The sequence below is a fragment of the Phacochoerus africanus genome, chromosome 5 (genome assembly GCF_016906955.1).
Source record: "Phacochoerus africanus isolate WHEZ1 chromosome 5, ROS_Pafr_v1, whole genome shotgun sequence".
In the NCBI taxonomy this organism is placed as follows: domain Eukaryota; kingdom Metazoa; phylum Chordata; class Mammalia; order Artiodactyla; family Suidae; genus Phacochoerus; species Phacochoerus africanus.
Window position 1 is genome coordinate 8,931,337 of NC_062548.1, and position 17,536 is coordinate 8,948,872.

The 17,536-nt window shown below is 47.0% G+C and overlaps 1 long non-coding RNA gene across 1 annotated transcript; it reads left to right on the forward strand.

Moving 5' to 3' along the window:
- Positions 1–44: 44 nt before the first annotated feature.
- On the forward strand, positions 45–17,042 carry LOC125127090 (uncharacterized). The gene is made up of 3 exons (XR_007134859.1): positions 45–571; positions 6,386–6,569; positions 16,591–17,042. It is a non-coding gene; the product is annotated as an uncharacterized LOC125127090 (long non-coding RNA).
- The last annotated feature ends 494 nt before the right edge of the window (positions 17,043–17,536 follow it).

The window sequence follows — 17,536 nt, forward strand, 5'->3', positions numbered from 1 at the left end:
AAAATGGGAGGTCTGCGTCTCTCTGTGGTTTGCTGACTGGGCTCCGGCCCCAGCGCGGATGCCACACTCCGCGCCTGCTGCCCCCGCCCGCAGCGCCCCCTGCTGGCCGGGCGGGGCGGGGCGCCGTGCACCTGGTCCTCACGGCGCATGCTCGGGCGCGGCAGGCGGGGGAGCAGAAGGCGCGGTGTCTGGGCTAGAGGGTCGCTGCTGCGCTTCCACGAGGTGGAGTTTTAAGCCTTAAGGTCGCCTACAGACGGATGCTTGAAGGATTCAATGGGGAAAATGTATCTTCATCTGAAGTTTCCAAACAAATCAGGTTTTGTGTTTGTTTCATGTAAAATGCCTCCTTTAAATTACCAAAATCTTTTTTTTTTTTTTTGCTATGTTTTGCTGGGCCCGCTGCACCCGAGCCTCAGCAATGACAATGCCAGATCCTTAAACTCCAAGTTACCAAAATGTGAAGAAAACGTTCTGGCGCAACAGAGAATGCATGTGAGGACAAAACCTGCTGGGAGCAGAAAAGATGTGGGGAAGTTATCCATCTAGATCCATCCGGATCCGAAGAAAACAGGTGAGGCCCCATCAATGTAGAGAAAGTATGAAATAGGTGAGATGCTTGAGGAAATGAAAAGCAAGCTTCTTGGTTCACTCACTTTTATGCCCTCACAAGAGGAATCCTTGAAGTGTCAGAAACATCCTTCAGATTATGTACAAAAAGAAGTTTTGTGATCTGATTCCCCTTATGGCCCTGCCTCGCATTTGATCGCAGTTTTCTGCTTCCAGTATTTATAGTGCATCCATTCAGTTCTGCAGTGCAACAGGCCTTACTCTCCAGTGACTTCAGTCTAAGGACAGGAAATATGTGTTGGGGAAAAGGTGACAAAGAGCAGGGCCCTGTCAGGAGGTGACAAGACTTTCCAGTAGCGATGCAGGCCAGTCAGGGGAAGATGGAGTGTTCTCTGCAGAGTCAGCAACCAGTGCAAAGGCCCTGAGGCATGAGAGAACAATTAACAGGTAACAAAACTGGAGGGTGGCCCAAGAGGTGTGGGTGTGTGACCCATTTCCAGTCCTTCTGGACCCCAGCGAGAATTTGAGCAAATGCTTGGAATGGCCAAGCCGCTCAGCAAACTCCACTCCCCCCCAGGAAGGCATTGTTCTTTTTTCTCTTCTCACTTCCTTATAATTCCACTTGTCCCTCCAGGACAAGAACAGAGATGAAGGAGGAGGCAGTGGCAGGAGAGGAGGGAAGAGTGGAAGCAGAGTGAGGATCCTCAGAGTGGGTTTGTGTGTTTGGTAAATGTTCACCTAATGACAGTCCTCAGAAAACAGGCCGTCAATGCAATCAGCTCTAATACCCTGGGGCTGAGAAGTCAGTTTGCAGTTTACCATTGGTGTTTGCCCCAGAACCCAGCTGCCTGGTTAATTCCCAGCCAGTTCTCAAAAGCTGTGCCGTTAATGATTATTCATCTGAGTCCATGGCCTCCTCGTGCCATGAGTCACCCAGGGGCTGTCCAAGACAGCGCACTACCATGGGGAAGAAAACATTTGAACTTCCATATAGCTTTTATCTAAAAGAAAGGACAAAATAAAGTTTAAAAAAACAAAAAGTAAGCCTTCGTAGGCACAGCCACTCAGATTCCATTGGCTCTGAGTAGAAGGCTCCTAACCCAGCTGGAACCTGGGGGTCACCACTAGCCCCGCCTTTGTCGCGTCCCATGGCCAGGATCAATGAAATGACCATTAAGAAGTGGATGCCCAGATGCAAAACTGATGAGTCAGTTTGTCCTAAAGTGACATGCACCTGTGGCTTTTCAACTAGATTAGAAAAAAGTTGTATCTATTTTTCCAGAGAATTCCACAAGAATTCATCTCTGAAGCTATTTGAGCCTAGAATTTCTTTTGTTTTTGTTTTGTTTTGCTTTTTGTCTTTTTAGGGCCACACCTGCAGCATATGGAGGTTCCCAGGCTGGTACAGCACAGCCACAGCAACGTCATATCTGAGCTGTGTCTGCAGCCTACACCACAGCTCACGGCAACGCCGGATCTTTAACCCACTGAGCAAGGCCAGGGATCAAACCTGAAACCTCATGGTTCCTAGTCGGATTCGTTCACCACTGAGCCACGACAGGAACTCCTAGAATTTCTTTATAGGAGGATTTTTTTGATTCCTGAAGACTTTGTATTTTTATTTCTTTTTGCTTCAGATTTGGGTTTCTTTTGTTTTGTTTTAGGGCCACATCTGAGGCATATAGAAGTTCCCAGGCTAGGGGTCGAATCGGAGCTTCAGCTGCTGGCCCACACCACAGCTCACAGCAACACCAGATCCTCGACCCACTGATCAAGGCCAGGAATTGAACCTCTAACCTCATGGTTCCTAGTTGGATTTGCTTCCACTCTGACTCCACCCCTAGCCTGGGAACCTCCATATGCTGTGGGTGTGGCCCTAAAAAAAAAAAAATACAAGAATGTTCTTGGAATTCCCATGTGGCTCAGCGGGTTAAGTATCTGGCCTTGTCACTGCAGTGGCTTGGGTCACTGTTGTGGCGTAGGTTTGATCCCTAGCCGGGGAACTTCCATGTGCCACAAACACAGCCAAAAACAAACAAAAACAATGTCCTGGATGAAGCAGTAGAAATATTAATTTTATTTCTAAAATGGTAAGCCTTATCAAAGATCGGTAGAAGGGAGGTGGCTTTAGGTGGGTCTTCTTTCAGACTGCAGCCTGCAGACAAGGATGTGAGGAGCCCAGGGCAAGGGAGGGTTGAGGTTTGGGGTGTTGTAAGGGGGAGAACACACAAATCTTCCCAAAGAGTGTGTGGAGACAGCCAGTTCTGGGCGATTCAGTCCCAGATCCTTATTTTCTATCTGTTCACCTTTAAAACTGCTCTCCTTGGCAATGTCCCTGTGGCCAGCGCGCCCTCTGTCTCTGTCGCCTTCCCCACCTGGAGAAGATAGGCTTCTCACAAATCTTACAGTTTGGGGTGTCAGAACTTCTGGGGTACCAAACAAAAGGATTCATTGGAAATCTTGCTGCCAGTATTGAGTAGGTGAATAAATCCTTTTTGACTCAGGGGCTCCCCTTGTGGCTCAGGAGTAATGAACCTGACTAGCATCCGTGAGGACACAAGTTCAATCCCTGGCCTTGCTCAGTGGGTCGGGGATCCGGCATTGCCCTGAGCTGTGGTGTCTGTCGCAGACATGGCTCAGATCTGGCGTTGCTGTGGCTGTGGTGTAGGCTGGTGGCTAAAGCTCCGATTCAACCCCTAGCCTGGGGACCTCCATATGCAGCGGGTGGGGTGTGGCCCTAAAAAGACACACACAAAAAAATCCTTTGTGATTCAAGTGATTTCTTATTTCTCTTCCCCCAAAATGAGGAGGACAAGTCCATTTCCAGTGACAGATCACAGTGTGATTTTGGCAGGTGAAATTTACATTGCTATAACGGTATTCCTTTCACCTCACTATCCAATCAAAATCTCTCGAGTTCCCGTCATGGTTCAGCAGAAACGAATCTGAGACTCTGACTAGTATCCATGAGGACGCAGGTTTGAGCCCTGGTCTTGCTCAGTGCGTTAAGGATCCAGCTGTGGTGTAGGTCGCAGACCAGGCTTGGATCTGGTGGTGGTGTGGATGCGGCATAGCCCAGCAGCTGCAGCTCCAATTCGACCCCTAGCCTGGGAATTTCCATATGCTGCATGTGTGGCCCTAAAAAAACAAGAAAGAAAAAGATTTCTCAACATTTACATTTAAGAAAACACATGTGGGAATAGATGTAATACTTCATTCCAGTAACAAGTAATGCCCATCGATTGAGAAAAACAAAGCAGTCTCCCCTATCTCACTGAGATAAATTCTAAAAAATAACTTTTTTCTTTTTCTTTTTTTTTTTTTTTTATGGTCACACCTGCAGCCTATGGAAGTTCCTGGGCCAAGGACTGAATCCAAGCTGCAGCTGTGACCCACGCTGCAGTCAATGCTGGATCCTTAACCCACTGTGCTGGGCTGGCAATCAGACCTACACCTCTGCAGCAACCCACGCCACTGCAATCAGATTCTTTTTTTTTTTTCTTTGCTTTTTAGGGCACATCTGTGGCATATGGAGGTTCCCAGGCTAGGGGTCGAATTGGAGCTACAGCTGCCAGCCTACACCACAGCCACAGCAATGCCAGATCCAAGCCGAGTCTGCCACCTACACCACAGCTCATGGCAACTCCACATCCTTAACCCACTGTACAGGGCCAGGGATGAAGCTGCATCCTCATGGATCGTAGCTGAGTTCATAACCTGCTGAGCCACAACAGGGACTTCCATGCAGTCAGCTTCTTAATGGCACTTCGCCACAGTGGGAACTCCAAAAATAACATTTTATGTTTGTTAATCATAGGTGAGATTTGTTATATACATTTCTGTTTTGATCCACTGTGAAGTACTACTTATTAGGATAACCCAATCCAGGAGAAATTTTTTGCATACTTAAAGCCTTATGTTCATAGAAAACAAAGTTAATTAAATTTCAGTTTATATACAGTTGTTTCTGCAGAGAATGCTAAGTCAATCAGTTATCCATAAAGTCCCAGTTTTGTTTCATCTACAGCCCTGCTTATCCTCCTCCTGGTTAATTTGAAGCAAATCCCAGACATAACATCATTTTTGTGTGTAAATATTTCTTTTTTTCCCACACTTTAAAAAAATTGAATAGTTGAGTTACAATATATTAGTTTTGGATGTGCAATATAGTAATTCAGTATTATTTAAATATTTCTTTTACAGAAAAATTACAGTATAAATAAATGTCTGTGTGATAAGGACTCACGAAAAATGGAACTATGAAACCAAATCTCTGAAGGGCAAAATCGCCCCCCAGTTGAGAACCACCGGGTTAGGGTGAGAAGGTCTCTCCCTGAAATTGGTTAGGACAGCTACCCTCCCTCAGAAAACTGGTGAGGATGGGGAAGGGCCACTGGGCTCTGGAAGTAGCAGCTGGAGCCGACTACCAGCAACTACGCCCACCCTCCAAGCATGGCTTTGGGGCTAGCGCTGTGGCTGGTGGAGGTGGTGTGTCTCCTTGGGAGAGATTCATCCAGGTTCCTTGGCTGCCTGACCTCAGGCTGCAGGCCCACCCCTAAGGGGACAACCCACAAGGAACCTGCCCCATCTTTGCTGCTCCAGGGCAGCCTGGCTCCCAGAATGTAGAAAAAAAAAATGTAGCCTATTTGTCTGAGAGCTGCCCTCACCAAGTGACACACTGCACAGAGAGAGCTGGCCTGCAAGAGCTGCTGGCCTGAGGGCAGGACCCTCACCAGCTCCAAGGCCAGACTGGGAGCAAGGTCCTGCACGCCACTCTTGTGCCTGAGAACCACTGCCACCAGGCCAGTTTCTTCCCATCACCTGGCCCCTCCTGTCCAGCATCCCAATGGGGGACCCCAGAGGGCTCAAGACAGGCATCTGAGTACACGGAATCCTGGACAGGAGGAGGGAGTGGGCTTGAAGCAATGGAGAGGGACAGACAGGATGTCCAGATGTCCTTCTGTTCCAGCTCTGTGGGTGTGAGCATGCTTCAGGGATCCACCAGGACCCCAAATTGAGTTAGAACGGACACCCCAGTTCGTTTTTTAGTGGCCATTGTTAACGGATGCACGATTCCATAATTCTCTTTCACCAAGTGTCCCAAGATTCTGTATGAGGATGGCATCCTCTGCACCCCTGGCATAAGAGGCCTCTTAATCCCAGTCTTCTGGTCAGAACTGCAGTCCTAGTGCCTGCGGATCAGCCTTGACACCGCGCAGCCCGTGGCAGCAGCACCTCCGGGGGGCTTCCCACCTGTAAGTGCTTCCCGCTCAGTATTTGGAGGTTCTTGGCGTCGGAGAGGTGTTAGCGCTTCAGTCCGGTGCTTCATCGCGTTTAAATCTAACCTCCGCAGACTAACTCCTGAGACGTGGGGGAAGAAGGGTGATGAAGGGCCACAGGCAGCTCGCAGAACCCAAAGGCAGGCGCCCCCTCAGACCTGGGGCTCTGCGAAGTTTGGGGGAAACAGCCGCTCCCTGAGGGGATGGGCCAGCCCCCTCCGCTTACTGATGCGCATGCGCACGGGCCCCCAGGCGCCCTTTGGAGGCACAATTAGGGGCTCAGCCACACCTTCTCGTCTGTAATGAAGGCTTCGCTGGGGCCGGAGGAAGGGAAGAAATGCATTGTTTTATAGCCAGGAGTGGGTCCCCTTGGTGGCCACAGGGAAGGAAGGCCTCACCTGGTGGGTGCAAAGCTCTGGCCGGGCTGGCCGGGGGAGTCAATGCGTTTGTCAGATGGTTATTTTCAGCTGTGGCCAAAAAAAAAAAAAAAAAAATCATAAGGGTTTTATGCAAATGAAGTTTTCTATTTTGGTAAATAGCCAAACTCCTGCCTGGCACATCCTGTGAACGGCTAATCTGTGCAGCAGTGGCTGAGCTGGAGCCCAGAGTCTGCTTCCTGTGGGTGGAGGGCATTGCCCACCTGCGCCCTCAGTCATCGCCTGCTCCTTCGAGCAGGTGTTCCTGTAGTCCTCGCTTCTGCAAGCTGTTGCGATGAAACTCCAGGTAAGATTCATCCTCAAACCACTGGAGTTCCCTGGTGGCTCTGCGGGTTAAGGATTTGACACGGTCACTGCAGCAGCTCGAGTTGTGTTGTGAGTTCCATCCCTGTCCGGGAACGTCCATGTGCTGTGGGCTCCGCAGAAACAAGCAAAACACTACAGGTGAGGAGATGGAGAGAGCTGTCTATACCCCGTGGGATTGGTAGAGATCAGGCAGTTGAAGTACAGCACACCATTTCGTGGGAAGCAAGAGGGCAGGGTGAGAGCAGAGGGGTCAGGGTTGTGGAGACCGCAGCTTCTGACCAGGTGCCCCAGCCTCGGTGCCTGGGATGAGTTGCAGGTGAGCAGAGACATCCTCTGCCCTTGAGGTGGCCAGCAAGCTGCATGGTTTTGGGGGGTAGCATCTCCAGCAACAGGGAGAAGGAGGATGGTGTGGGAGATGTCACAGAGGTAAAAAGAAGAGCACCTGGCAACTGATGAAGGACACAGAGGACCGGAAGAGAGAGGTTTGTGTTTGGTTTTTTGTTTGTTTGTTTTTTGTTTTTTCACCGTCCCTGGAATCAGCGCAGAGTCTAGCAGTTCCTGGGACATCTGAATATACTCACTCTCCTTTTCCAGAATATATAACTCCAGGGGGGAGACATGCAGCAGGTTTATTTTTGTACCCCCACCAGAGCCTTAATCAATTAGAAAATCAGTGATGGTTTATTTCTAGATTAAATACTTCTGGTCATCTCCAGGCCTGGAGAGTGGGTGAAGGCCTTACCCCCTCTTGGCTTATCTTCCTGGATAAAGAGCTGAGGTGTGGGTGTGGGTTTGCTGTTTGCCGCTGGAAAGTCGATAAAGAGACAAGTAGGAACAGAAAAGTTGCTTTAATCAGAGCACTGGCTGTCGAAAGAGAAGGCAGACTCTTGTCCCCAAACCAACTCCAAAGATTCTTTTCAGCCATGAACCGTCTTTAAAGGGAAAAGGGGGAAGTAATCTCAGTTCATCATTGAGATAAGGGGTCAGATTCTGCTGGGTGCAGGCGTGTCAAATCCTCTTGTGATCTTTCTGTAGATCCCATCTTGATCCCATCTTGTGTGTTTGCCAGATTACTGAAGGGGAAGTTGGGGAAAAGATGTGGTCATCTGTTTATTACTTATTCTTCATTTTTTCTTTTTAGGGCCGCACCTGCGGCATATAGAAGTTCCCAGGCTAGGGGTTGAATCAGAGCTGCAGCTGCTGGCCTAGGCCACAACCATAGCAATGCCAGATCCAAGCCATATCTGTGACCCACACCACAGCTCATCACAATGCCAGATCCTTAACCTGTTGAGCGAGGCCAGGGATCGAACCTGCATCCTCATAGATTCTAGTTGGGTTCTCAACCCACTGAGCCACAATGGAAACTCCTAGTCTTCATTTGTATTTCTTTGATGTAAGGAAAGAACCAATGGATTAGGTGAAGCATTTTGTGGTCAAAAGATTTGAAAGATGTGCTTGAGCTGGAGATTAGTTAAAATGCAGCTTTGCTAGAGTTCTCTGGTAGGGCACAGGTTAAAGATCCAGTGCTGTCACTTCACCAGCTTGGGTCATTGCTGTGGCATAGGTTGGATCCCTGGCCCAGGAACTTCCACATGCCACAGATGTGGCCAAATATATATGTATACACACACGTATATAATATGTGTGCACACACATATACACATATATGTATAGCTATATATATATATAGAGAGAGAGAGATATTATACTATGTATGATATATATACACACTTTTGCTAAAGTGACAAAAGGGGCCCTCCTGCAAAGAGTTCTTACATCCTTCCTCAGCTGGAGGATTAGCATGCTGCTAATCCTGCTGCTGGTGGTTGTAGCCCCTAGCAAACATGTTAGATTTCTTAGTCTTTGTTCCCATAAGGGAAGAGGTGTCTGAATTCAACTGATGCTTCTACACCTCTGTATGTAGCAGGAATCCATTGCTTATATGCTTGCACTTTTCCAGTCCCTTCAGTATTAGGAGGATTTTCCCATTCAGGGACTGGTGTATATAGAGGGTAACAGTGGGACACAGAGATCACCCCTCAAATTGCCTGCCTTTTGCCTCCTGGATGTTCAGTCAAAAACCATCAAGACTGCTAAGTGAGGAGTTCCCCATCGTGGCTCAGTGGTTAATGAATCCTATTAGGGACCATAAGGTTGCGGGTTCGATCCCTGGCTTCACTCAGTGGGTTATGGATCTGGCATTGCTGTGAGCTGTGGTGTAGATCGAAGATGGGGCTCAGATCTGGTGTTGCTGTGCCTGTGGCATAGGCTGGCAGCCACAGCTCTGATTGGACCCCTATCTTGGGAACGAGCTCCATATGCCGCGGGTGCCAGCCCTAAAAAAATAAAAAAAAGGACTGCTAAGTGAGAAAAGGAAATCACAGCTTTACTTAAAAACCAAGCTGCTTCACACACCATGCATGAAAATAAACTCAAAATGGCTTAAAGACTTAAACATAAGACACCATTAAACTCCTGGAAAAGAACAGAGGCAAAACATTCTCTGACATCAACCTTACACATGTTTTCTCACGTCAGTCTCCCAAAGCAACCGAAATAAAAGCAAAAATAAACCAATGGAACCTAATCAAACTGATAAACTTTTGCACAACAAAGGAAACCAAAAAGAAAACAAAAAGACAGCTTATAGAATGGGAGAAAATAGTTTCAAATGGTGTAACTGACAAGGGCTTAATCTCTAAAATATGCAAACAACTTATACAACTCATCAGAAAAAAAGCCAACAACCCAATGGAAAAAATGGGCAAAAGACCTAAATAGGAAGATATATATAGGAAGATATCCAAGGAAGATACACAGATGGCCATCAAGCACATGAAAAAATGCTCAACATCACTGATTATTAGAGAAATGCAAATCAAAACTACCATGAGATACCACCTCACACCAATCAGAATGGCCATCATTAATAAGTCTACAATTAACAAATGCTAGAGGGGTGTGGAGAAAAAGGAACCCTCCTTCACTGTTGGTGGGAATGTAAACTGGTACAACCACTGTGGAGAAGAGTGTGAAGATAACTTAGAAAACTATACATAGAACCACCATATGACCCAGAAATCCCACTCCTGGGTGTATATACAGACAAAACTTTCCTTGAAAAAAACACATGCACCTGCATGTTCATTACAGCTCTATTCACAATAGCCGAGACATGGAAACAACCCAAATGTCCATCGACAGATGATTGAATTAGGAAGATGTGGTATATATACACAATGGAATACTATTCAACCGTAAAAAGAACAAAATAATGCCATTTATAGCAACATGGATGGAACTAGAGACTCTCATACTGAGTGAAGTAAGTCAGAAAGAGAAAGACAAACACCATATGATATCACTTATATCTGGAATCTAATATAAGGCACAACAGAATCTTTCCACAGAAAAGAAAATCATGGACTTGGAGGATAGATTTGTAGTTGCCAAGGAGAAGGGGGAGGGAGTGGGATGGATTGGGAGCTTGGGATTAGTAGATGCAAACTATTGCCTTTGGAATGGACTAGCAACAAATCCTGCTGTGTAGCACTGAGAACTATGTCTAGTCACTTATGATGGAGCATGATAATGTGAGAAAAAAGAATGTATACATGTATGTGTAACTGCGTCACCATGCTGTACAGTAGAAAAAAAAATGTATTGAGGAAATAAAAAAAAAATTAACAACAACAAACCAAGCTGCTGCCTATGCTATCAGAGGCCACCTCTCAATGCAACAGCGCCATCTGCTGACACAGCCAGTAGGTGCATCTCCCACTGAGGAACTCCAGACACTGGAGGCTTTGTAACTCTCTAACCCAACACGCCCATTTTAGGGTGACTTTTTTTTATTTCTTGCTTTTTTAGGGCCACACCTGCAGCATATGGACATTCCCAGGCTAGGGGTTGAATCGGAGCTACAGCTGCCGGCCTACACCACAGCCACAGCAACGCCAGATCCTTAACCCAATGAGGGATGCCAGGAATTGAACTCATATCCTCATGGATCTTAGTTGGGTTCATTACCACTGATCCAAGACAGGAACTCCCATTTTGGGGTCACTTAAGTCAAACCTGACAATTAACAAGATGGAAAGAGCTTAAAATGCCTCGCTAATCAAATAGAAATTGTAGGAAGTGCTTCTTTGCCTGCCTGCTTGTAGCCTGTCTTAAAAAAATCTATTTCTTGCCTAAAAAACCAAGTTGTGTGTGTGTGTGTGTTTGTATTTATAATTTTATTGAAGTAGAGTTGGTTTACAATGTTATGTTAATTTCTACTGTACAGCAGTGATTCAGTTATACATTGTGTGTGTGTATATATATATATTCATTTCATACTCTTTTATCACAGGATATATAGTTCCCTGTGCTATAAGTATAATCTTATTGTTTATCCATCCTATATATAATAGTTTGCATTTGCTAATCCCAAACCTCTACTCCATCCCTTTCCCACCCCTCTCCCCCTTGGCAACCATAAGTCTGTTCTCTATTTCTGTGAGTCTGTTTCTGTTGCATAGATATAGTCATTTGTGTTGTATTTTAGATTCCACATATAAATGATATCATATGGTATTTGTGTTTCTCTTTCTGACTTAGTATGATCATCTCTAGGTCCATCCATGTTGCTGCCAATGACATTATTTCATCCTTTTTATGGCTGAGTAATATTCCATTGTGTGTGTGTGTGTGTGTGTGTGTGTACACCACATCTTCTTTATTTATCTGTCAATGGACTTTTTTTTTTTTTTTTTTAGGGCTACAACAGCAGCATATGGAAGTTCCAAGGCTAGGGGTCGAATCACAGCTGCAGCTGCTGGCCTACACCACAGCCACAACTATACCAGATCCAAGCCATGTCTGCAACCTACACCACAGCTCATGGCAATGCTGGATCCCCAATCCACTGAGCAAGGCCAGGGATTGAGCCTGCATCCTCATGGATGCTAGTCAGATTCGTTTCCGATGTGCCACAACAGGAACTCCTGTCAATGGACATTTAAGTTATTTCCTTATCTTCACTATTATAAATAGTGCTTCTATGAATGTAGGGGTGCATATATTTCTTGGAAGTATAGTTTTGTCTGGGTATATGCCCAGAAATAGTATTGCTGGGTCATATGGCAACTCTATTTAATTTTTTGAGGACTCTCCATACTGTTTTCAGTAGTGGCTGGACCAGTTTACATTTGTACAAACAGTGTTGAGGAGTCCCTTTTCACTACACCCTCTCCAGCATTTATTATTTGTAGATTTTTTTAATGGTGGCCATCCTGACCAGTGTGAGGTGGTACCTCATTGTCGTTCTGATTTGCATTTCTCTAGTAACTAGCAATGAGGAGCATCTTTCCATGTGCCTGGTGGCCGTCTATTTTGTCTTCTTTGGAGAAATGTCTATTTAGGTCTTTTTGCCCGTTTTTAGTTTTGTGTGTGTGTGTGTGTGTGTGTGTGTGTGTGTGTGTGTGTGGTTATTGAGTTGTATGCGCTGTTTATGTATTTTGGAAATTAAGCCTTTGTTGGTTGCATGATTTGCAAATATTTTCTCCCAGCCCATAGGCTAGGCTATCTTTTCATTTTGTTTATGGTTTCCTTTGCTGTACCCAAGCTTTTAACTTTGATTAGGTCCAATTTGTATGTTTTCTATTGCCTTGGGAGACTGACCCAAGAAAACATTGATATGGTTTATGTCAAAGACTGTTTTGCCTATATTCTCTTCTAGGAGTTTTATGGTGTCATGTCTTATATTTAAGTCAATCCATTTTGAGTGTGCTTTTGTGTATGGTTTGTGGCAGTGTTCTAACTTCATTGATTTACATGCAGCTGTCCAACTTTCCCACCACCACTTGCTGAAGAGACTGTCTTTTCCCTGTTGTATATTCTTGCCTCCTTTGTTGAAGTTTAATTGACCATAGGTATTAGGTTTATTTCTGGGCTCTCTACTCTGTTCCATTGATCCATATTCTGTTTCTGTGCCAATACCATGCTGTTTTTTTTGTTTTGTTTTGTTTTGTTTTTGTCTTTTTGCCTTTTCTAGGGCCACTCCCGCATATGGAGGTTCCCAGGCTAGGGGTCGAATTGGAGCTGTAGCCACTGGCCTATGTCAGAGCCACAGCAACTCGGGATCCGGAGCTGCGCCTGCAACCTACACCACAGCTCAGGGCAACGCCGGATTGTTAAGCCACTGAGCAAGGCCAGGGATCAAACCTGCAACTTCATGGTTCCTAGCCGGATTCATTAACCACTGCGCCACGACAGGAACTCCTACCATGCTGTTTTGATCGCTGTAGCTTTGTAGTATTGACTGAGGTCTTGGAGGGTTATGTGTCCTGCTTTCTTCTTTTTCCTCAGGACTGCTTTGGTAATTCTGGGTCTTTTATGGTTCCATATCAATTTTAGGATTATTTGTTCTAGTTCTATGAAAAATGTCCTGGGTAATTTGATAGGGATCACATTAAATCTGTATATTGCTTTGGTACTATGGCTGTTTTAACGATATTAATTGTTCCAATCCAAGAGCATGAAATATCTTTCCAAGAAATTGTATACTTAAAAGCACAGTCAGTAGTTCCCACTGTGGTGCAGTGGGTTGAGAATCCAACTGCAGTAGCTCAGGTTGCTGCAGAGATGCAGGTTTTATCCTGGCACAGTGCAGTGGGTTAAGGAAGCCAATGTTGCCACAGCTATGGTAGAGGTCACAGCTGTGGCTTGGATTTAGTCCCTGTTCTGGGCACTTCCATATGCCGTGGGTGAAGCCATTTAAAAAAAAAAAAAAAAAAAAGCACCGTCAGGAGTTTCCATTGTGGCTCAGTGGCTTAAGAACCTGACTAGTATTCCTGAGGATGCAGGTTTGTCCCTGGCCTCGCTCAGTGGGCTAAGGATCTGGCATTGCTGTGAGCTGTGGCATAGATTGTGGATGTGGCTCAGATATGGTGTTGCTGTGGCTGTGGTGTAGGCTTGTGGCTATGCCTCCAGTTTGACTCCTAGCTTGGGAACCTCCATATGCTGCTGGTTGGGCCCTAAACAGAGACAAAAAACAAACAAACACCCCCCCCCCCCATCAGCTTGGCCATAGAAGTGTTTTATATGAAAAAGTGGCAGCTACCACCTGAAGCAGTCATGGACTGGTGAGGCCCTCAAGTCTCAGAGGTTCCCCTAAATGCTTGGTTCACAGATAGCTTAGCCATGTGAACCCCGATGGCCTGATGGGACCACCGTGTGACTGCTGCTGTCCAGGGTCAGCTGTGTAAAACCGAAAGTGAACATCAGTGCTCTGCTTAGTGGGCAGAAGTTAAGGCTGTTCTTGTCTTGAGTCTGGCCAGCACTCTACCCCCATTTGTTTTTTCATTTTTTTAAAGTTTTATTGAAGTATAGTGAATTTACAATGGTGTGATCATCTCTGCTGTGCAGGGCCAGCACTCCCCTTTTTAGAGTTCACTGACTATAATCCTTGGCATAGTTCACTGACGTGGGCTGCTGGCCAATGGCCTGGCACCTTGGCTCCCTTGGAAGATGACGGACGGATGGGGAAAATTAAAGACACACCCTTTGGGGCAGTGAACTGTAGAATCACTCCTTGGTTTTATCTGACCCTGGGTCATTCACATGGATGTCCACGGCGGGGACCTGGTCTCTAAGACTCCCTGGCACCAAGCTGTTGATCAAGCCTGCACCACCCAGAAGCTCCCTCCTGTTCCTGGTAAAGTGACTCCGTCCACTCTTCAACGCCCCCTAGGGGCTCTGTTGGTGCTGGTCCAGTCCCGTCGGCTGACTCGGGCACATCATTATGGCCCTTGAAAGAAAGCTGTGTCATGTGTTAGGCTTTGCAGACCTTCTACAGTCTGACCTTGGTGAACCTTTTGTTACAAAGGCCACTCAACACAGGCCAACAGTCAAGGTGTCAGATGGACATTCCACGCTCCCTTCCACCCACAGCGTCTGGGTACCAAGCCCTGGAACAGCCTCCTCCAAATCAGCTCTGCTGCCCTCACCTCCTCCTGTCCACATGCCTTAGTAAGGCAGCCTGGGCCCTGCATGCGGCTGCAGCTCTTGGGTAATGATCAGGATGAAAGTGATGGGGAGCTCTCTAGACTTATCTCAAAAATTAAGAATTCTGCCCTATTTGTTGGTGTGACACTTTTTTTTTGGGGGGGAGCATTTTTTAGGGCTGCACCTGAAGCATATGAAGTTTCTAGGCTAGGGGTATAATCAGAGCTACAGCTGCCAGCCTAGACCAAGCCACTTCTGTGACCTACACCACAACTCACAGCAACACAAGATCCAAGCCACTTCTGTGACCTACACCACAACTCACAGCAACACCAGATCCTTAACCCACTGAGCAAGGCCAGGGATGGAACCCACATCCTCATGGATACTAGTCGGGTTCTTTACTGCTGAGCCATGGTGGGAACTCTTGGTATAACACTTCTTTTCTTTCCCAGCACAGTGGGTTGTTGCCACAGCTGCAACCTGTGCCTGACATTGGGTCATTCATGTGGATCGGCATAGGTCGCAGCTGCCACTTGGATTCCGTCTCTGGCCTAGGAAGTTCTTTATGCTGGGGCTGTGGCCATTAAAAAAAAAAAAAAAAAAAGGAGGTAGAGAGTTTACTGCAGAGGACAGTATGCCAGTGGGAACAGACGGACAGAGGGGTTTGAAGACACTGCTAAAATACTGGATTTGAAGATGAGGAAGAGGTCAGCAACCAAGAAATGCAAAGAATGCCATTCTAGAAGCCGGAAAAGACATCAGAAGGGATTCTCCCCTGGAAGGAATGTGGCCCTACAGACACCTTGGTTTCAGACCAGTGGGAATGATTTCAGGCTGCAGAACCGTAAGCCAATAAGCGTGGGATATTTTCAGCCATGAATTTATTACAGCAACAGTAGGAAACGAAGACATGCACCCACGTGGAGGGTGTGTGGGGTCGTCGTAAGGTCTGTAAAAATGCCTCGTCACTCACACCGGACCCTTCTGAACAAAAGTTTTGGCAATAGGCGATCACTGGAGAAGAGGAGAGGTCACGGTGAGTGCCATGTGACATACCCATTTTTGCGGCCACAGACAGAGAACAACTCAGCACCTGGAAAGGGGACATCCCAGACCCAGGGAGGCTCAGGGAGGAGCGCGGCCCTTGGTGCTTGCTTTGTCATCTGGGTGCAGCACCGCAGCCTGGGGGGCCCTCCTCAAGGTCTCCACGAGGTAAGCCGCAGTGTGGGCGGGCGACCCGGCCCCCGCAGGGCCTGCCCATCCTGAGCTGTTCGGCTGTGCCCGGGGCTGGCACCAGGATGGAAACGCAACATGCCCGCCCGCCTCCTGTCCTGTGTGTGCAGACACTTGGGCTTGCACTACCTTGGTTCATGCAAGTACCTTGTAGACGCTCATGTGCTTCTCCTGAGGCCCAAATGCCCTGGAGTCAGCAACTTCTGTTAAGTCTACCTTCAGAATGTACCCTGGTCGTGCCCCATCCAGGGCAGCTGGGTGAGGGGACCAGTGGGGACTAAAACCCAGCATGAGCTCAAAAATGGACATCTTCTTCCTTTGTCTTTTTTTTTTTTTTTTGAAAACTGTTAAGATTTGTTCTCTTGACAACTTTCAAATATGCAGTGCAGTTTTATTAACTATAGTCCTTCCTTCTTTTCTTTCTTTTTTTCCTTCCTCCTTCCTTTCTTTCGCTTTCTTTTCTTCCTTCCTTCCTTTCTTTCTCTGTCTTTCCCTTTCTCTCTCTCTCTCTGTCTTTTTTGGCTGCCCGTGGCACATGGAGATCCCAGGCCAGAGATCAAATCTAAGCAGCTAGTGACCTAAGTTGCAGCTGCAGCAACTCAGGATCCTTAACCCTCTGTGCTGAGCCAGGGGTTGAACCTTGAGTCCAATCGTCTCCTGCCCCTGTTCAGGCTCCACTCAGACTGATAGCCTTTGTCCTAGTAATGGCCAAGGAGGCTTTCGGTGGTCCGAGCCTGTTTCCTCTCTGATCTCATTTCCTGTTCCTCCCTCAGCTCTAGCTATTGACTTTCTTCCTGGAACACACCCTGCAGTCTCCTGCTGGACGCGCTCTGCACCATTCCCTGGGCTTGGAATCCTCTTCCCCAGTAACCTCATGCCATGCACCTTCACTGCCTCTGAGTCTTCCCCGCCTCTGATCCTTCTTCATACCTGACTGTATGCTGTTGTCTGCTTCCTACAGCGGAAGTGTGAACTCCATGAGGTCAGAACTATGTCTTGTTCAGTGATGTCTCCCCAGCACCTGGCATTGTACCTGCTGCATCATAGGCAATTGTAAATATCTGAAGTGAATGAATGATGGATGCATGGATAACCACTGACCTCAAAGAGGTACAATTCCTTGATGCCACAGACTCAAGGCAATCAGTGAGCCAGGCTAGGCTCTCTCCTGGCAGCCCATATTTCAGTCTTCAGTATCTTTTCTTTGTTTCTTTTTTCTTTTCTTTCTTTTTTTTTTTTTGCCTTTTCTTGAGCCGCTCCCACGGCATATGGAGGTTCCCAGGCTAGGGGTCGAATTGGAGCTATAGCCGCCAGCCTACGCCAGAGCCACAGCAACGTGGGATCCGAGCCGTGTCTGCGACCTACACCACAGCTCACGGCAATGCCAGATCCTTAACCCACTGAGCAAGGGCAGGGACCGAACCCGCAACCTCATGGTTCCTAGTCGGATTCGTTAACCACTGCCCCACACGGGAACTCCTTTTTTCTTTTTTTATGGCCACACCTGCAGCACATGGAAGTTCTCAGGCCAGGGTCTGAATCTGAGCCACAGCTGTGACCTGCACTGCAGCTGCAGCAATGGCATATCCTTTAACCCACCGCTCCAGGCCAGGATCGAACTCATGCCCCCGCATTGACCAGAGCCACTGCGGTCAGATTCTTAACCCACATTGGGAACTCCCTTTTCTTTCTTTTTAAATTGAGGTATGAGTGACCTAT